Here is an 8421-nt window from a genome sequence, read left to right as displayed (position 1 = left end):
TCATTTCATTTTATTTTTGAAAACTCAGCATGAGTTCTTACAACTCATCATTTTCTTCATTTTATTCAATTTGATTAGATCTATTATCAATTGGTATATATCGCTGGACACTTTTCGTTAAACTCTAATTATATGGAAGAATATATATATATATATATATATATATATATATATATATATATATATATATATATATATATATATATATATATATATTAGGTGTACAACTTTGCTTCCGCCGTTTTTTTCCCGACATTCGAGGTTTTATTTAAAGAAATTGCTTACACATTTACGATTTAAAATATTGTCCATCGCTGCCCACTACTTTCTTCCACCTTTCGGGCAACGTACGAATCCCGCGTCGTAAAAAACTGCTCATCCTTTGAGGCGAACCAGATATCGATCTTAATTTTGACTTCTTTATAAGAACGAAAGTGCTGGTCAGCCAGGTTGTGTCCCATTGATCGAAACAAGTGATAGTCAGATGGTGCAATGTCTAGAGACTTCGGTGGGTAGGACAGAACTTTCGATTTCAACGTTTCCAATTATGTTTCGATCGACTTTGCAATATGTGGTCGAGCATTGTCATAGTGCACTACCACTTTATCGTGTCTCTCGTATTACGGCCGTTTGTCTTTCAATGCTTGCCATTGCCTGAGATTGTTTCAGTCGGTTTCAGAATCTCATTGTCATTATACACTACACCGACCTGGTTTAGCCGTCGACGCGGAAGCAAGGCTAGGACGTCCCAATGATTTTCTGCTCTTGGGGTTATCGTAATGAACTTTTTTTGTCCCCAGACACAATGCATTGCAGAAATTCCTTTCGTCTTTGCCTTTCAATTTCAAGCAGCTGTTCGCAAGCAAACAAACGCCGTTTAACATCTCTCGACTTCAACTCATACGGCACCCATTTTTTTTCCTTCTGAATCATGCCTATGGCTTTTTGAGGTGTTTTGAATGGCTTCGTGAGTCACTTATGATTCTGCCAATTTTTCCTGACCGAGAATTTCAAGATAGTGACCATAAAATTTTCAGCTGAATACAGAACAGGTTCCGGCTTTTTAAAAATCATGACAAATCAAACAGGTCAGTGCGTAAATTAGTTCCTGTGTTCCTTAGCAGTACCTAATACATTTATATTGTATTATACTGACTTTTGCGATGTTGCCAACACCCTCCCCTGCCAAGTTCCAAATTGCTAGTATCTCTCGCCATGCCCTAAGAAATTTAGCGTTAAAAAAATTTGCAATTAAGTTTTCTCTACCTACATACAATTTACTTATAGTGACTATAATTTTAGATACGTAAGAATGAACATGAAAATTAACTATAAAATGGCTAGAGGTGAAAAGAATGTGGCTAGGATTGCAACTGGTCCTGGACTAGCAACCCTGGACTTTTAGGCCTACCTTTGTTCTTATCAGCGCCCTGGTATCAAAGCTTTCCTCCCCTCGTTTCTCTCTCTCTCTCTCTTTGCTACAGGGCGCGGTCAAATAATTTGATACTTATTAAAAAGGAAAGACGTTGAAATTTGTTCAACAAACAAGTAACTGCTAAAATCTCTGCTGCTTTTCGAGCAGTACTGCGAACTATAGATCATGTTTAATGTATACTAGAGAATTTCAATTTAATTCTTGCCTCTTTGTTATTATTAATACCTTTACAAGGAGTACTGGTAGTGGACCTTATGCAGAGTCGTTTTGACGTATGATTAGCGTAATACTACAGGCCTGACTACTGCAAGAAAATATGTATGTCGAACTCTTTAGTATGGCACTAATCACGCGTCAGAACGATTTTGCATAAATCCTAGTGGGTTTATTTACTTCTTTCACTTGGATAAAACGGGACAAATACTATTTTCCATCTACTGACGGGACGGCCGGGACACGCCACTAAAACGGGACTGTTCCGGTCAAAACGGGACGTATGTTTGCCCTACTTCAAGAAATAATGCCTCCAATTTTACATTTTTGAAAACTTTTTCCACCGCCATGCCGGTCTTCGATGTCAAAATTACTGTTCTTGAAATGTTGAAACTACTCACGAAACGTTCTTTCCTAATAGCGGTCTCGCCATAAGTACTTTGAGAGCATTCAATGAGCCTTAGCCGCAAATTTCTTCCTAATGAAGAAATCCCACAAATCACGAGAATTTGGCTCGTAAACTGAAATTTTCAATCGAGAATAACTTGACAATGCGGATACAAATCGACTAATGTAGTTATGTTCAGGGATAAAAGTGAGGGAGAACGCCGAGGTATGCCGTTACCCCACTTCCAAAAATATCTATGGCGTCCCTCCACTTTCTACAAAATTACAATGAGCGAAGATAGGCACCGGGAGCGACGTGACGTCATGCATCCCCTTCCTTTTGAGATCTACTTTTATCCCTGGTTATGTTGACAAATTCCCAAGCTTATTGTATAACGTCTTCATCTGTTTCTTTTCATTACCATTACCACTAAAGCCATCTATTGAAAAACGGTGGAAGTCAAGTTGTACTGCTAGCGACCGGTTCGTTCATAGAGAACATTCCAATTACAATAATTAACTTGTCATAAGTACATTACATGTTGTATTTTAGTAGCTACTCGAATAACAAATTATTTCAAATGCACAAGAAATCACATACAAGAAATAAGTACTCGTACCTTGAAGAAATAATTATAAACATATTAATTATTTGTTAGAACGAGCAATGAAGTCGTACCTCAAAATGAATATCAGCAGACGCAGGTCGTGAAGAAAGCCACAATGATAAAAATTTAAGTTTTCTAGCTTGAAACTGACGTTATGTAATGTATTAATTATTGCATACAATACCGTACTTAGTACACTTTTCAAACTACTCTTTTTTTTTCTTTTTTTTTTAAATAATGTTTACCGGTGTAATTCTCTATGAGCCGCTTGTGTGTGTAAGTTAAAATGTGAACATCTGTAATCAGTGGCGTATTTACGGGGGTTTCTGGGCTTAAGCCCCTAGAAATTTTATTTATTACTTTAAAGTAAATGAAATATCTTTCATAATTTTCACATTTTTAAGAATAAAATTTTCAACCCCCCCCCTGAAAGAAAATCGTAAATACGTCACTGTGTGTAATAAACTCACAGCCCTTTACCAACAGACAAAGTCGTATAACAGCGGATGGGGCTGCGATGTGAATTTTTGATGATGAAACCCTGTCAGAGTGTCAATAGGTAGACAGAATGAGAAATTGTATTTCGCCTAAAATGGCGAATGTGATTTTTATTTGTGAATAATAGCTGATAAAGTGTGAAGCAAAACGAGAATTAGGCTAAATTACTAGTAAATCCTAAAAGACCTACAGTAAATTGAGCTACTTTACTTAAAAAAAAAAAAAAAACTTTTTAGGACTTATAAAATATGGTAAGTGTAAATATGGGAAATCAAAGAATGATTACATTCATCCGTCTGTAGGTCTACAAGTAGCATTCCGAAAATTGTAAGGAACATGGGGAAGGGGTGCGGTGGCTCAGTGATAGAGCGGTCTACCTCTTGGTGGGAAGGGTCCCAGGATTGATCCCCGGCCAAGTATGTTTGTGGTGGGCAACATTGTGTCCATGGGTTTTCTCGTGGTACCAACGTTGTCTCCCACTTTCTCATTCCACCAATTCTTCCATCATCATTCAGTTGCTTTAATCGTCGTCTCCATTATACTAAAGGACACGATCGTGGGACATTCAACTGAAATGTTTTCATTTTTGCAACAGAGGTAGAGCGTTCACCTCTGGTGCTTGGGGTCCCGGGTTCGATCCTAGCCCCCGCCAAGTGAAGTTTCTGGTGGACAAACACCGTGTGCGTGGGTTTTCTCGGGGTTCTCCCGTTTCCTCCCACTTTCTTCATTCCACTATTTCATTCATTACTCATCATCACCGTCTCCTTTAGGCTAACCGGCATAACCGTGGGACGTAAAACTCAAAGATTCCATTTCATTTTTGCAACAGCGGTAAGGAATATACACAAAGGTTTCGTCATGCAGTCAGTGATCCAAAACTTAATCCCAATCGCAGCAACTATTCCTGTATTGAAACTATAAGTAATGTATGGAAAGCAATGAATTATCATAGGATTACGCCAGTGGTCCCGTTTGACCAATGGTTCCTATTTTAATCAATATATTCCATCTGACAACGTTTCCGTGGCTTTTCCCTACCATGACAATTCCCTCTTCTCTCTCTCTCCGTTAATTTCGTGGCTTTCCTCCTGCAAGAAAATTATCGTAGCTTTTACCCTAAAAGAACTAATCTTACTCTAGGCACAAAATGAATCACGGATGAATATAATAGATACAGTTTCTAACACAAAACGTTACATGTTTACCTCTGGTGCATGGAGTCCCTGGTTCGATCCCAGCTCGCGCCAGGGGCGGATCCAGAACCGACTTCTGGGGGGGGCGATGGGTTGTCATACTGCTACTTTTAAGGGCTCCAAACTTTGGGATTGGTTTTATTTATATATATAAATAAGAAGGGGAGGCGAACCGCCCCTGCCTCGCGCCAAGTAAACTTTGTGGTGGACAAACACCGTGTGCGTGGGCTCCCTCGCGGTTCTCCCGTTTCCTTCCACTTTCTTCATTCCACCATTTCATTTATTTCTCATCATCATAGTCTCCTTTAACCTAGCCAGCAAAATTGTGGAACGTAAAACTCAAAGATTTCACAAAACGTTACATTTAATCTTTACTGAATTTAGATGTTATAGTTTGAAGTTAATCTAGTGAAGCGTGAATAATTTGACAAAATCATTCATTACGATCCACAGTTGGGCATGAGCATTAACAAATTTTAGATAATTTTTGTGTTGAGAGAAAACACGGAATGTGAAGTCTTCACAACGTTGTAATTTGCTCCTCCTTTCTCAGCCTCAATCGAAAACTTCATTACGAGATTCTCAAATTTGCTTCCAATTGTCACTTTTTGTGCAGTTTTACCTGTGAGTACTGCTTCATGAGAGAGAAGCTTCAGTAGTCTCAACAGAGTTAAGACTGCCTACAAGAATTCACTTAAAACTGACACATTGGATGACCATCAAGGGGCCTTCACTTAAGGACTTTGATCCGAAAACTGCAATCGACAACTGGTAATTCAGTGCAGAGAGAGAGAGAGAGCGTTACCAAAACGTGAGGTCCTAAGGTAAGATATTGTTTACAGGTATGTGGATTATCCAATTTAAAATTGATAATCCTGAATCTAATTGTCTGGTTTTGAAATTTCATGCCCTGATGTAATCTCTTTCTTTGTCAAGTCAAAGGTTGTGTGTGGACGGGGGTGGGAGGAACTCTCATAACTTGTACGTGAGAGATACTGGTGACTATCATTTTTGGATTGGCGAATGCGTCTAACTTTGAAATTTTGCGTCCTGTATATAATATACAGGGCCGTGCCCGGTGGGGGGGGGAATCGGGAGAAAAAGGGGCAAAAGAATGGAAAAATTACTTGGAATATATGTATGGGGGCGCCGTCGTATACTCTCGCCCCGGGCGCTGATTTTCCACGGCACGGCCCTATATATATATATATATATATATATTATATATATATATATATATATATATATATATATATGTGTGTGTGTGTGTATTTTCAAGCATAAGGAGCATGCAAGTAGGTTATAAACATCATGCTAAAGTATAAAATGCATCTTGTTATACAGAATATTAATTAGATTACAGAATGTATAGAAAACTAATTATAGAAACAGCAATCATGCAGTATCTGTTACAAACTAAAAAAAAAAAAAATAAGCATGCACGTACGAAATAAAAAAAAAACAATCATTCACAATACTATTGAAGAAGTTTACAAAATATTAAAGTAAAAGTAATCAATTTTTGACATACAGTTTCTGCTACGAAATGAAATAAATAGTTCTGACAAAAACATATTGAGTAAAAATAAACTCAGTCACAAGATTCAAGTTACAAAGACAGTATTTCATTTAAAATCAAATAAACGAAACAATTCAAAAATATAACTTCAGTTCTAAATCTAAAGTAAAAGAAGAAAATGGAAAAGAAAAATGAGAAAAAAAGGAGACGTTACTAACATTGTAAAAGAAAAACACAAAACAGATAAATGATACCAATCTGAGAGAATACTTAGAAAAAAGTACTGAGTGAAGAAAAATATTAATTTTTAAAGCATTTTTAAAATATTTGAAAACGAACCTTATCGAAGTTCTACTGAAACAAGTCTGATATAAAATAAAATGTATTTGTTTCACAATACTATTACAAATGGTAGATTTTGTAAACAAATTCTTGGTAATGAAAGGAACATTTCTTAAAGGTTTTTTTTTTTTTTTTTTTTTTTTTTTTTTTTTTTACAAAAAGGACACTTATTAATTGAAAATTTTCTAAAACAAAATCTCCATAAAGAATTTTGTGAAAACAAGAATTTTAGGAATGACCCCAAAGAAAGCACCGAAAGATTGAAATCTTGACTAATAATTAATTTTTGAATGAGGGGCCACAAAAGCTTTGAACGGCCTCTAAATTGAGTTTTCGTATTTTGTACGGAATAAGCACATCATACTGAGTTAAGTGATGGTTTGGATTTGGCTACACTATATGTAGTTCTCCATATAATAGCTACAAGAAAATTTTTGATTGAAAAATATTGGATCTTTTGATCCAAAAAGTCAGAGAACGCCTATCCGCAGAAGTGTAAGATTCAAATCCTTCCTCATATTCTCTCCTAATTCTTTAAATTTCCATCGTAGCCGAAATAAGAAAGTATTTTGATTTAATTCTATAAAACCACTAAAATATCCAGTTTCACTATTCCAGACAACTGTACAATATTCCAAATGTGATGACATTACACACACAAAGGATTTTACAAGTGTTGATATTTTTAACACTTCGACATAGCTAGTGGAGGCCGGGCTGGTTGTCACAGTTTTTGGTTTGTGGAATGTAACTCCGCAGGAAAGAAAGTCTTGAAAGTATCGATTGTTCTGTGTTAACCCTTTCACTGTGGAAGGCGACGGAAAAAAAATTCCCTAACCTGCGAATGTCGATTATAGTCGACGTGTTAAAATTTGTATGTATCTTGGTTTTGTCGATTGTAGTCGCCAAAGGTTTTCTGTGTGATTTCTATTGTTTATCGAAAACAATAGAACACACACACACACACACACACACACACACACACACACACACACACACACACAAAAAAAATGAACGGTACAACTTTGGCGACTACTCTCGACAAAGCCAAGATATACGGACAAACAAATTTTAACACGTCGACTATAGTCGACATTCGCATGTTAAGGAAATTTTGTTTCTGTCGACAAAAGTCGACTTCCTCTGTGAAAGGGTTAATTTTGGTATCTCTTTCACACAATATCATGGTTTTCATTGATAAACGCTATTACGAAAGAGGCATTTTTGATGTTTGAAGAATGTCTTCCGTATATGACAACCTGCCCCGTCTCTGGGTTGGTGTTCTCATTGAACAGGGTCGGTTGTCCCAGCTGTTTTAAATAGAAAGTACAGCAAATTTTAACTTCAACAAACATGATTTATTTCAAAAGTGCAGCAAAGAAAACTCAGAAAATTGTTCATCCGTAAGAAATTTTAAACTATAAAACATAATACAAAAGACATACTTTATGCAAGGGCAGTTGTTTCAGATATTAGAGATATTATCTTAAAATTGAGCTTAACCTTTATTAGGACAATATATGCTTCAAGAAACCAGCAAATTGTATGCCTACAATAATAATAAATGTAAATTAGACATAACACAGTTCGTATAAGGACAAATAACGCGTATTAGAATTTAAAGACAAAATAACTTGTGTTACCTGATTCCTAGGCCTACTAACGTAACTAAAATATAAGTATGAAATAAGAACAAAAGGCTGTGATTTAGCCCATTAGTCAGATTCTGCGCAAGAAATAGAGGACTCATAGTTATGACAAATATAAGAACTAGATCCGGGATTATGGATACATTGGTTGTGCGACCATTCTTTACATTCAATACATTGCACTCAATCTTATTTGGAGAAACTTATGATTCTAGAAAACTAAACAATAACATTCTTCGTCACTTTCAGTGTCAATGTCATTGTCATGTACGGATTATATCCTTCATATGTCTAGGCCTACCTCGTCTGCCTGAATTGGCTGCAGATTTATATGAACTTTTATTTTCAGAAAACAACTGTTTTCTTGAAAGTTGTTGTGAAGTTTTAGCTATTCTCTCTTTGGATTTTTGTCCTTGTTCATTGGAAGTGTTGTCTGATTTCAATCCTTTGTTTATTTTTGTGCTTTTTTTTTAAATTCATCTCCCGATTTTCTTTTTACTGGAGTGTCTGTCAAGATAGAGATTTCTCTTAGGCGAGTGTTTTTTTTTATTATTACTATTTGTACTACGCTGTTCTG

Source organism: Thermobia domestica, chromosome 2, assembly GCF_964235325.1.
Source record: "Thermobia domestica chromosome 2, izTheDome1.hap1.1, whole genome shotgun sequence".
NCBI lineage: Eukaryota > Metazoa > Arthropoda > Insecta > Zygentoma > Lepismatidae > Thermobia > Thermobia domestica.
This window is presented reverse-complemented; position numbering follows the sequence as displayed.